General features: G+C 40.3%; 1 pseudogene; it reads left to right on the plus strand.

Annotated features, from left to right (window-relative positions):
• The first annotated feature begins 355 nt into the window (after nt 1–355).
• LOC109677415 (RNA-binding protein with serine-rich domain 1-like) lies at nt 356–1,679 on the plus strand (annotated as a pseudogene).
• Nucleotides 1,680–12,949: the final 11,270 nt, after the last annotated feature.

Genomic DNA, 12,949 nt, shown 5'->3' on the forward strand with positions numbered 1-12,949 from the left:
ACTCTAAACTTTAACTATGAATTCTTCTACCTTGAGAGTTTCAAAGAAATGAAACTTTATAACTGAAAGTCTTTATGGTGAAACCCAGGTTTGCCCTCTGTGGTCCTAGTTTTCCAAGGCCTGGGAGTGGAAATGCGAGTTGGGTCACCATGGTCTTTTTTAGGAATGCCCAACAATCTTGCCAAGGCAGGAAAGTCAGATACTTTGGAGAAACTGCTTAAAAAACTACTCAAGAACCTTCTGCCCTCCTAGCTTCACTGAGCCCTTTCTTTATACCTCCAATGTGCCTGGTTTACCTACCATCATGTCTGGACCCTCTCAATGCCTTTGCTTAGAGAACTGCACTGGCCTTAGCGGCTGAGGAGAGCGGGAGGAGGTGTGGCGGCGGCGGGAAGATGCTGCTGTTTGGCGTAAATTGCAATCGATTAGGGATCGTTTCTCAGACTCAAGTTAGAAGTGAGAGTTCAGATAAGTGAGGCTACCATTGCTGCTTTGAACACCTCAGAAGGGGAGAATGGATTTATCAGGAGTGAAAAAGAAGAGCTTGCTAAGAGTCAAAGAAAATAATAAAAAGTCCAGCACTAGGGCTCCTTCTCCTACCAAACGCAAGGATCGCTCTGATGAGAAGTCCAAGGATCGTTCTAAAGATAAAGGAGCTACCAAGGAGTCAAGAGAGAAGGACCGTGGCAGGGATAAGACTCGGAGGAGGCGCAATGCTTCCAGTGGAAGCAGCAGCACTAGATCTCGTTCCAGCTGGACTTCCAGCTCAGGATGCAGCACCAGCACTGGCTCGAGCAGTGGCTCCAGCTCTTCCTCTGCATCCAGCCGCTCGGGAAGTTCCAGCACGGCCAGCAGCTCCAGTTCCAGCAGCTCCTCCGGCTCCCCTACCATGACAACAGGCGGCCTTCCGTTCCAAATCCAAACCACCTAAAAGAGATGAAAAGGAGAGGAAAAGGCGGAGCCCTTCCCCTAAACCCACCAAAGTACATATTGGGAGGCTCATTAGGAATGTGACCGAGGATCACATTATGGAAATATTTTCCACCTACGGAAAAATTAAAATGATTGACATGCCTGTAGAAAGGATGCATCCTCACCTATCCAAAGGCTAGGCATATGTGGAGTTTGAGAATCCAGATGAAGCTGAAAAGGCGCTGAAACACATGGATGGAGGACAAATTGATGGCCAGGAGATCACTGCTACTGCTGTGCCTGCCCCCTGGCCTAGGCCACCGCCTCGGTGATTCAGCCCTCCCAGGAGAATGCTGCCACACCTCCCATGTGGCGCAGGTCACCCCCACGGATGAGGAGATCACGCCCCCCAAGGCGCAGGTCCCCAGTGCGCAGGCGGCCCTGCTCTCCCGGCCGCCGCCACAGAAGCCGTTCCAGCTCCAACTCTTCTGGATAAGCAGGGCAACCGAAGCTCACCTTGTAATTTATGTGCCACCCAGCTCAGTGTTGTCACTTCTCTAGCCAAAGGAGGATCAGTTAGGCTTCAAAAGCAGCAGTTGAGACGTTTCTGCTGCAGGCGAGTTCTAGCTGCCAAAGCCTATTGTGGGTTAGGGACTGTGCCCATGAAGGTGCCCTGTAGTTTTCCGACTAGAAAGCTCACATGTTCCCGGTTCTGAGAGTGTTCAGTGGCAGAGCCAGCAAGGACAAGCAAGCTTCCAGATGGCAAAGTGCTCAGCCTTACCATGGATGACCTGGGGCTGATCTGGTGACCTGTTCACCTTGCTGTGCAGCATCCTGCAGGGAAGAGGACCAAGCTGCTGTTCCTGTTAGGCCTGGCCTTTTGCCTCCTCTTGATTCCTGTTCCAATCTCTAGGGTCAAACACCCTGGAAGAGTCTCCCCACCCCATGTTAATTACCATAAATGAGTCCTTCCATGTCCTCAACACACCCTGTCCTATATGTCTCTTACTCTAGAATTGGTGAGTGAGTTGAGCCAGCTCTGCAGGGTCAGCACAGAGCCTGCTCCTACCCCCACCCCATCTTGTCTGCCATTCATGATGGTTTGCAGGTTATCTTGGCAAAAAGTGTCCACTGCTTTTTTTCCTTGTATAGTCAGTACTATGAAATTTTGAGTTTTGTAACTTTGTAGCATTTTAGATAAGGTTGTGTTTGTACTTTGTTGTGTAGAGTAAAGGAATTGTATTGAATAAACCTAGGATTGGAATGCAAAAAAAAAAATGCCTTTGCTTATACCTGTATTTAGGTTCCTGCCTATAACAAGGATGAAGGAAAAAAGAAAGAGAAGTGTAATAACCTCTACTGGGAGAGCTGGTAAATCTGCATTCTAATCTCAGATAAATCTTTCAAGCTTGACTGTGTACCTTTAGGCAAATTCTCTTGGCCTTGGGTTGTTTATCTTTAGAATGGAGATGTAGGTGAATTCTGTAGGAGTCTCCCTAATACTTAGTAGAGGGAAAAAAAAACTTCAGAGTTATTTTTAATACCTATTTTCATTTTGGGGATATATGAAAAGAACACATATCAAATACTTTTATGCCTACCACCTTTCTAAAACACCAAACATTACCTATACTTTCCTCTACTATGTTCCCCTGTCTTGTTTTGCCAGATTTCAACCCTCTTCCTCACCTCCAAGGAGACCACTATCCTGAATATAGTGTTCATTCTTCCTTGCATTTCTTTATATTCCAATTATACATGTTTGTACACTTAGGCAATATGTAGTATTGTTACGAATGCTTTAAACTATATGTATAATAACAAAAATCTGGTCTATGTACATTATTTTCAAATGACAGTTTTTTGCGCAAAATTATTAGTATGAGAGTCATATATGCTGGCACATACAGTTCTTATTAATTTTCTTTTCTGTAAAATATCATACATATATTCAAGAATATATTGATTCTTGAATTACTTGACATTTAGGTTCTTTTCCATTGCTTAATGTTATAAATATGCATATTTTTGTATATGTAGCTGATATAGTTTGGGTCTGAAATGTCCCCCAAAGGCTCACATGTTAGAGGCTCTATCTCCAAGCTATGGAGCTATTGGGAGGAAGTGGGACTTTTAAAGGATGGGACTGATAGGAGGTTTTAGGCCACTGGGGATGTACCATTGAAGGAGATTTTGGGACCCTGGTCTCTTTATCTTTCTGTCCTTCAGTTCCTGGCTATGAGGTTAATAGCTTTGCTTTGCTACACCCTCCTACCATAAAGTACTACCTCACCATAGACCCCAAAACAAAGGGACCAAGTGACCATGGACTGGAACCATAAGCTAAAAGATCCTTTTCTCTTTATAAATTAACTTATCTTAGATATTTACTATGATAACAGAAAGATAACATAGTAACCTCATGTAAAGAGGTATATTCTTGGGGATTTGTACCTTGGAATGGAATTGCTAGGTTTCAAGATGTTTCTGAATGTTCACCTCTGATAAACTTTCCCCCTAAATTGTTCTCCAAACTAGTTGTGACCTTTATATTTCCACCAGCAGGGTAGAGAATATATGAATCTAGAAATTGAAGCCCTGCTATAGCCTCTCCTGGTTCAGGCCATGTCTTTTCCTTGACAGGAAAAACACATTTTTATCTTGTGTCTAGAGTGGCTGTGATGCTGAATGGGAAAGAATCGATATGATTCATTTATTCTGCAAATATTTTTGAACACCTACTACATACCTGGTGCTATTGAAATAACCGAGGATCAATCAGAGAGAGCGGCCCTGGTGGAGTTAACCTCTCGTGCATTTATGAAATATCTCCTTTGTACATGGAGTGTATTGCCTCTTATTCTCATTGAATGACAATAATAACCATTTGAAATAGATATTTTCTACTCCATTTTACAAATGGGGAAATTAAGGCTCAGAGAAAGTACACAACTGAGTAAGGGTCAGGATGGATAGGACCCAGGTATAACTCTAAATATTTTGTCCACTCCTTTATTTGGTCCCTCTCCACTGGTTGTCAGAAAACCTCTGCACAGGCAGAGAAGGTCAGTCTGGGTGTTGGACTCACATTGCAATTCATCATGAATTAGAAATGTAAAGCAATATGGCTGCCTTTCAGAGAGAATTCTGATTATCTCCAAGGAGGAAATTGTTCCTTAACACTCTCATATCTGGAAATATTTTGAAACTCTTAGGAAGAGTTTTATGTCTTTTCCCTACTTTATTTCTGCATCTTTCAGGAGAACTCGTATTTGGTTATGGATTGGGGGAAGATGTCTTGGTTGTATTCTCTAAGAAACAATAGGCAATTCTACCCCACAGAGATACAAAACCATGCAGGTGCTGAATAATATTGAGTTCTAAAGTGCTGGAGTCTTGAATGCTTTTTTCCCTCCACAACATCTTGAAAGTATTTTCTCCATGTCAGCTACGTATTCTAATCCCAAAAGAAAGATTTTGATACTTGGAATATACAATGTGCTTTTTTCCCTCAGCAAGGTGTACAATTAATTCCTTATGTTCTCAAATAAAATGATGGAGCAGAAAGTGTCTCTGCGTTCCCTAGAGCTTCCAGGCACACAATAAGCGTGTTCATCTTTTCATTTTCAGAAGCAATCACTGCACACCCCTGCCTGCAAGAGAATGAGTAGCTGGGATTTCTTTCCATTGTTTTTCCCAAAGAGAGAGTAAATGAAGTCATCAAGCCATCTGGTCGACTTTCTGTAGTCATTTACAATATCTATGAGCAAACCATACTGCGAAGTAAAGAGCTAGCCACAGAAGAAAGGATGTTGGGGAAGTTTAAGTGTAAAAGATTATAGTTTATAAAAAGAATAAATACCAAAAGGGACCACAGCTTCCTCTTGCCTTACATGTGGCACATTCCACCTGTGCTTCTGACATCTGTCTTGCTTTTCTGGCTCATACTTCTGACTTCTCATGGTGATGGGTGCTTCTTATACCTTCCCACTGCAGTGGGAGGGACAAAGAAGAAGTCAAATTTTTGGGATCTCCCTCTTTCTAGAAGCAGACCTCTACTTCTCAGACACTGAATAGCTGCCACAAATCACAGAATTTTTGGACGGGTAGTAAGATTCCAAACCTCTATTTTACCACCTCCCTATCATGAAGACCTGGGATGCTTAATTAAAAGCAAATATTTTTACTAAATTGGATTAAGACACAAAAAAACAAATCCTAACTTGTGAGAAGTGGGCAAATTTTTGCAGCAGAACAGAGTGGGAGTAAAATCACCTCTTCCTGTTGGGCCTGTTGCTTCCTGTTGCTCCACTATTTTATTTCTCTAAAGGTAGACAGTATTCTTATCTTCCAAGCACACATTCTGTGTAGGCTCTTAGTTGAGAGATGATTTGGTGTTGGATGGAGACACAGCATCCTGGATGTAAATAGGCACACAAGTTAGAAACCTCAGAGTCTATGTTGCCTAGTTCAGGGAACATCCACCCCACATCCACCACCAGCCACAACCTGGGGGAGTACCTTAATTATTTTATCCAGTTATGTTGTCCTTGAGTGTGTTTTAAAAACACATTTAAAAATACTGATGTGCTGATATTTTAGTTTTATTTTGGAGAAAATGTCCATTGGCTTATGTAATTTGGGTGGGAAAATTTTACCTTTGATTAGTACATGCACTACATTGAATAATTACTCAGTTTTTCCATTTTTGGATTATAGGAAGAGAGGACAATATGAAGAAATAAAAATTGTAACCGCAATGGTCATTTTAAAGAATAAATATTCTCTGGATCACTCCAAATATTAAAAAGAGTGATTAATTAACCTGAACATGAGGTTAATCCTGTGTTCTACAGTTTTTTAAGATAATATTCTATTTTCCCAGTTGTCTAGAATTTTCCAGTGTGAAATAAGAGCTGTCCATCTTTCTTATACTATATCTGCTTTTATATATGAAGGAAGAAGAAAAGAAATTAAATCCAGCAATTATTGGTGATACATTGCCCAAATACCCCTTTAATGATATAATTCACCTTTCCTGCTGGGAACACCATAGGCAGATCCTGGCAGCACCGTCAAGATGTTCCCCTGAGATCACCCAAAGTCATATGGGTAACCCCCATCCAAATCTTATTAACATAAAAGTGGTGGCAGTATGAAAGCCTGGTCACCAATGTCCAATTCTGGATAACTCTGAAGGGTCTTGTACCTTCAAATTCCCTCTAGGTGGCTCAAGTCTGTTGTCGGAAGCTTCATAATTCCCTCTAACCCACACTGCTTCCTCCTCTTCCCTTCCCCATGTGTTGATCTCAAACATGTCCGATAAGAATCCTTCATGCTGAAATTCCAAGATGGCGGCTAGAGGGAGGAAGCAGAAAGGGAGCCTCCTATAGTGAAATCTTGGAGAGACGCTGGAGACACACTTTGCAGGCATAATCACTGAGAAAAGGCATAACTTTGACCCCTACACATCTCCAGCCAGTGCAGAGAATCTCCACCTCACGTTAAACGGAGAACAGAGGAGGCCCCCGGGGCCGCCAGTGGCCAGCGCCCATATGGTGTGGGAAGACGCGGACCAGGTGAGCTTCGCGGTACCGTGGTAGCCCCACAGACAAGCCTGGGCCAGAGCAGCATAGCCCCCTGGACAGACTGACCTCCACCCGGGGAAAAAAGAGAAACTGAGAACTAAGCAATAAGAACAGTTAAGACACGCTGGAAAGAGGGTGGGGCGCCATGAGCGCTGAAGATTGGGGGAAGGGAACCCTTCCCGGGACTGGAAATAAACAAGCCGGGCAGGCCGGAGAGCCTCTGGTGGGAGTGGGGCGCGCCCAGCAACCAGGAGCGGGGACGCTTGTGAGAGGAGGGAAGACCCACTTCCCACGTGAACTGTAAATAAACACGCAGGCCTGACAACGCGGGGCAGTGGCACCTTTCCCAGTGCTTGGGAAGGGGAAAGCCTGTAGCAGAGGCTGCTGCACAGGAGAACTCTGAGCAAACAAAGCCTGTGGGACCAGGTGAGCGCTAGCTCACCCCAGAGATCTGCATAAATAACGCCGCCAGCTACAGGCTGAGAGCAGCAGGCAGGCAAGCCACAGTTGCAGATACCACTCTCAGAACTGCCTCCAGACGCTTTTTTTTCTTTTTCTCCCTACCTTTGATGAGAGAACAACCGAATTACACCCGCAAGCCGAAAAACTTACTGAAACTGTATTGCATTTGAACTGGGGACACTTGGTGGGGCTTTTTTTTTTTTCTTCTGTATGTGTGTGAGTGTAGTTTTGTTCTACTTTATGCATCCCCTTTGATGAGACAACTACAGAACAACATCTGAGGCACCAACTCCAGGACTGGAGATTGAGACGGACATCCAAATTATTAAGACTGAAATTGCATTGCATATAAACTTGGAAGTTTTTTGGTTTTTTGTTTTTTTTTTAATTTTCTATTTTCCATTTTATTTTAATTCATTTTTATAAATAGATATTACTTTCATATACTTATTTTTTATTTTTTTTATCTTTGATTTTCAATCCTCTCTCTGTCTCTCTATTGTCTGTTCAGCTTACTGTCGATTAGTACACTAACACTCCCTGTTTATACCTTTGAAACTCTCTTGTCTGATACCTTGTTCTGCTTTCTCCCTCTTGTCTGTATATTTGTTTTCCCCTTTTCTTTAACTTCTTGCTTTCCATCTCAGCTCACTCTTCCATTCTCAATATTACCATTGTTATTATTACAAGCTAGAAAATACTTAATTACACACAGTACAGGGACAGTAACAACACCAAGGACAATGACAGGAAGACAGAAAAAACAAGGAAACCAGTTTCCCCACAGCAAAAAATTAGTACAGGAACCAGAGGGGAATGAAGAGAACAGAAACTCAGAGCCAGACTCCAACAAAATGAAGATAAACTATGCCAAAGGACCCAATGAAGCCTACAAGAATAATTTAAAAGAAGACATACTACAAGTACTCAATGAGAATTTTATAGAAATGATACTGGATAGGGTCAACCAAAATGTACAGGAGACACTCAAGTAATTCCAAGACAATAAAAATAGAGAATTTGAAAAAGCAAAAGAAGAAATAAAGGAAACCATAGAAGCACTGTATAAACACCAAAGTGAAAGAGAGAACACAATGAATAAATGGATAAATGAACTCAGGACAAAAATAGACAACAATAAAGAAGAAAACAGCCAGGATATGGAAAACCTCAGAAAAAAGAATGAAACAGAACAGCAAAACAAAACGGAAGGCCAATCCAGCAGAATAGAACAAACAGAAGACAGAATCTCAGAACTTGAAGATGAAATGGTAATTAAAGGAAAAACTGAAGAACTATTAATTAAACAACTCAAGACCTGTGAAAAGAAAATGCAAGAACTCACTGACTCCATCAAAAGACCAAACTTGAGAATCATGGGCATCGAAGAAGGAGAAGAGGTGCAAGTGAAGGGAATGTGTAATATATTCAACAAAATAATAACGGAAAATTTCCCAAATCTAGACAAAGATATTCCCATACAAATGCAAGAGGCCTCCAGGACACCAAACAGACCAGATCAAAATAGAATTACTCCATGACATATCATCATTAAAACAACAAGTTCAGAAACTAAGGAAAGAATATTGAAGGCTGTAAGAGAGAAAAAACAAGTAACATACAAAGGTAAACCCATCAAAATCACAGCAGACTTCTCAACAGAAACATTAAAAGCAAGAAGAGCGTGGGGTGAGATCTTCCGGGCACTGAATGAAAATAACTTCAACCCCAGGATACTCTACCCAGCAAAGCTATCATTCAAAATAGATGGAGCAATAAAAGTCTTCCATGATAAGCAGAAACTAAAACAATATGTGACCACAAAGCCACCATTACAAAAGATTCTGCAAGGGATCCTGCACATAGAAAGTGACACCCAACTTAACCATGAAAAGGCAGGCAGCACCAAACCACAGGATAAGAAAAAGCAAGACAGTAGAGAGTAACATCAAGTTAGGTACACACAATCAAACCTTCAAACAACTAAGATAACTAAATGGCAGGAATCACCACATACCTATCAGTACTAACACTTAATGTTAATGGACTTAATTCACCCATCAAAAGACACCGTTTGACAAAATGGATTAAAAAAGAAGATCCAACAATTTGTTGCTTACAGGAGACTCATCTCACTGATAGAAATAAGCATATGCTTAGGATGAAAGCCTGGAAGAAGATTTACCAAGCCAATGGCCCCTGAAAACAAGCAGGAGTAGCAATACTTTTCTCTGACAAAGTAGACTTCAAACCTACATTGATCAAACGAGATAAAGAAGGACATTCCATACTAATAAAAGGGGAAATTGACCAAAAGGAAGTAATAATCATCAATCTGTATGCAGCCAATGTCAACGCACCCAATTTCATCAAACATACCCTGAAAGACCTAAAAGCATATATAAACGCCAACACAGTGGTTGTGGGAGACTTTAACACTCCATTATCATCAATAGATAGGTCATCCAAACAAAAACTCAATAAAGAAATCCAAGATCTAAAATATGCAATAGATCAAGTGGACCTAGTAGATGTCTACAGAACATTTCATCCAACCTCTACACAATATACATTCTTCTCAGCAGCCCATGGAACCTTCTCCAAAATAGATCATATCCTAGGGCACAAAGCAAGCCTCAGCAAATATAAGAAAATAGAAAAAATACCGTGCATACTATCTGACCACAATGCATAAAAGTAGAACTCAACAACAAAAGTAAAGACAAAAAACATGCAAACAGCTGGAAACTAAATAACTCATTACTTAATGAAGAATGGATCATCGATGCAATAAAAGAGGAAATTAAAAAGTTCCTAGAAGTCAATGAAAATGAAAACACAACCTACCGGAACCTATGGGACACAGCTAAGGCAGTCTTGAGAGGAAAGTTTATAGCCATGAGTGCATATATTAAAAAGATTGAAAGATCTCAAATCAATGACCTAATGATACATCTCAAACTCCTAGAAAAACAAGAACACGCAAATCCCAAAACAAATAGAAGGAGAGAAATAATAAAAATAAGAGCTGAAATCAACGAAATAGAAACCAAAAAAACCATACAAAGAATTAATGAAACAAAAAGTTGGTTCTTTGAAAAAATAAACAAGATCAATAGACCCCTGGCAAACCTGACTAAAATGAGGAGAGAAAAAATCCAAATTAGTAGAATCAGGAATGCAAAAGGGGAGATAACAACAAACACAATGGAAGTCCAGGAAATCATCAGAGACTACTTTGAGAACCTATATTCAAATAAATTTGAAAATCTAAAAGAAATGGACAGATTTCTAGATACATATGATCATCCAAAACTGAACCAAGAGGAAATTAATCACCTGAATAGACCTATAACACAAAATGAAATTGAAGCAGCAATCAAGAGTCTCCCCAAAAAGAAAAGTCCAGGACCTGATGGATTCTCTGCTGAATTCTATCAGACCTTTAAAGAAGAACTGATACCAACCCTCCTTAAACTGTTCCATGAAATAGAAAGGGAAGGAAAACTGCCAAACACATTTTATGAAGCCACTATTACACTTATCCCAAAACCAGGCAAAGACACCTCCAAAAAGGAGAACTATAGGCCAATCTCCTTAATGAACATTGATGCAAAAATCCTCAACAAAATAATGGCAAATCGAATTCAGCAACACATCAAAAAGATTATTCACCACGACCAGGTAGGCTTCATCCCAGGAATGCAGGGGTGGTTCAACATACGAAAATCAATAAACGTAATAAACCACATTAACAGAAGCAAAGACAAAAACCACTTGATCATCTCAATAGATGCAGAAAAAGCCTTTGATAAGATCCAACATCATTTCATGATAAAAGCTCTAAGAAAACTAGGAATAGAAGGAAAGTTCCTCAACATTATAAAAGCTATATATGACAAACCTACAGCCAGCATTATACTTAACAGAGAAAAACTGAAACCATTCCCTCTAAAATCAGGAACCAGACAAGGATGCCCACTATTGCCACTCCTTTCAACATGGTACTGGAATTCCTAGCCAGAGCAATTAGGCAAGAAGAAGGAATAAAAGGAATACAAATAGGTAAAGAAACTGTCAAAATATCCCTATTTGCAGATGACATGATCCTATACCTTAAAGACCCAAAAAACTCTACTCAGAAGCTTCTAGACATCATCAATAGCTATAGCAAGGTGGCAGGATATAAAATCAACATAGAAAAATCATTAGCATTTCTATACACTAACAATGAGCAAACGGAAAAAGAATGTATGAAAACAATTCCATTTACAATAGCCTCAAACAAAATCAAATACCTAGGTGTAAACCTAACAAAAGATGTGAAAGACCTCTACAAGGAAAACTATACACTTCTGAAGAAAGAGATTGAGGAAGACTATAGAAAGTGGAGAGATCTCCCATGCTCATGGATTGGTAGAATCAACATAGTAAAAATGTCGATACTCCCCAAAGTAATCTACATGTTTAATGCAATTCCCATCAAAATTCCAATGACATTCATTAAAGAGATTGAAAAAGCTACTGTGAAATTTATATGGAAACACAAGAGGCCACAAATAGCCAAGGCAATACTCAGTCAAAAGAACAATGCAGGAGGTATCACAATACCTGACTTCAAACTATATTACAAAGCAATAACAATAAAAACAGCATGGTACTGGCACAAAAACAGACATGAAGACCAGTGGAACAGAATAGAGGATCCAGATATGAAGCCACACAACTATGAGCAACTTATCTTTGACAAAGGAGCTAAAAATATACGATGGAGAAATAGCAGCCTCTTCAACAAAAACTGCTGGGAAAACTGGTTAGCAGTCTGCAAAAAACTGAAACTAGATCCATGTATATCACCCTATACCAAGATTAACTCAAAATGGATCAAGGATCTTAATATCAGACCCCAAACTCTTAAGTTGATACAAGAAAGAGTAGGAAATACTCTGGAGTTAGTAGGTATAGGTAAGAACTTTCTCAATGAAACCCCAGCAGCACAGCAACTAAGAGATAGCATAGATAAATGGGACCTCATAAAACTAAAAAGCTTCTGTTCATCAAAAGAAATGGTCTCTAAACTGAAGAGAACACCCACAGAGTGGGAGAAAATATTTGCCAATTATACATCAGACAAAGGACTGATAACCAGAATATACAGGGAACTTAAAAAACTAAATTCTCCCAAAACTAATGAACCAATAAAGAAATGGGCATGTGAACTAAACAGAACTTTCTCAAAAGAAGAAATTCAAATGGCCAGAAAACACATGAAAAAATGCTCACCATCTCTAGCAATAAAGGAAATGCAAATTAAAACCACGCTAAGATTCCACCTCACCCCTGTTAGAATAGCCATCAGCAGCAACACCACCAACAACAGGTGTTGGCGAGGATGCGGGGAAAAAGGAACCCTCTTACACTGTTGGTGGGAATGTAGACTAGTACAACCACTCTGGAAAAAAATTTGGAGGCTACTTAAAAAGCTGGACATCGATCTACCATTTGATCCAGCAATACCACTCTTGGGGATATACCCAAAAGACTGTTACTCCAGAGGCACTTGCACATCCATGTTTATTGCGGCACTATTCACAATAGCCAAGTTATGGAAACAGCCAAGATGCCCCAGCACTGACGAATGGATTAAGAAAATGTGGTATCTATACACAATGGAATTTTATGCAGCCATGAAGAAGAACGAAATGTTATCATTTGCTGGTAAATGGATGGAATTGGAGAACATCATTCTGAGTGAGGTTAGCCTGGCTCAAAAGACCAAAAATCGTATGTTCTCCCTCATATGTGGACATTAGATCAAGGGCAAACACAACAAGGGGATTGGACTATGAGCACATGATAAAAGCGAGAGCACACAAGGGAGGGGTGAGGATAGGTAAGACACCTAAAAAACTAGCTAGCATTTGTTGCCCTTAATGCAGAGAAACTAAAGCAGATACCTTAAAGCAACTGAGGCCAATAGGAAAAGG

Source organism: Castor canadensis, chromosome 13 (genome assembly GCF_047511655.1).
Source record: "Castor canadensis chromosome 13, mCasCan1.hap1v2, whole genome shotgun sequence".
NCBI lineage: Eukaryota > Metazoa > Chordata > Mammalia > Rodentia > Castoridae > Castor > Castor canadensis.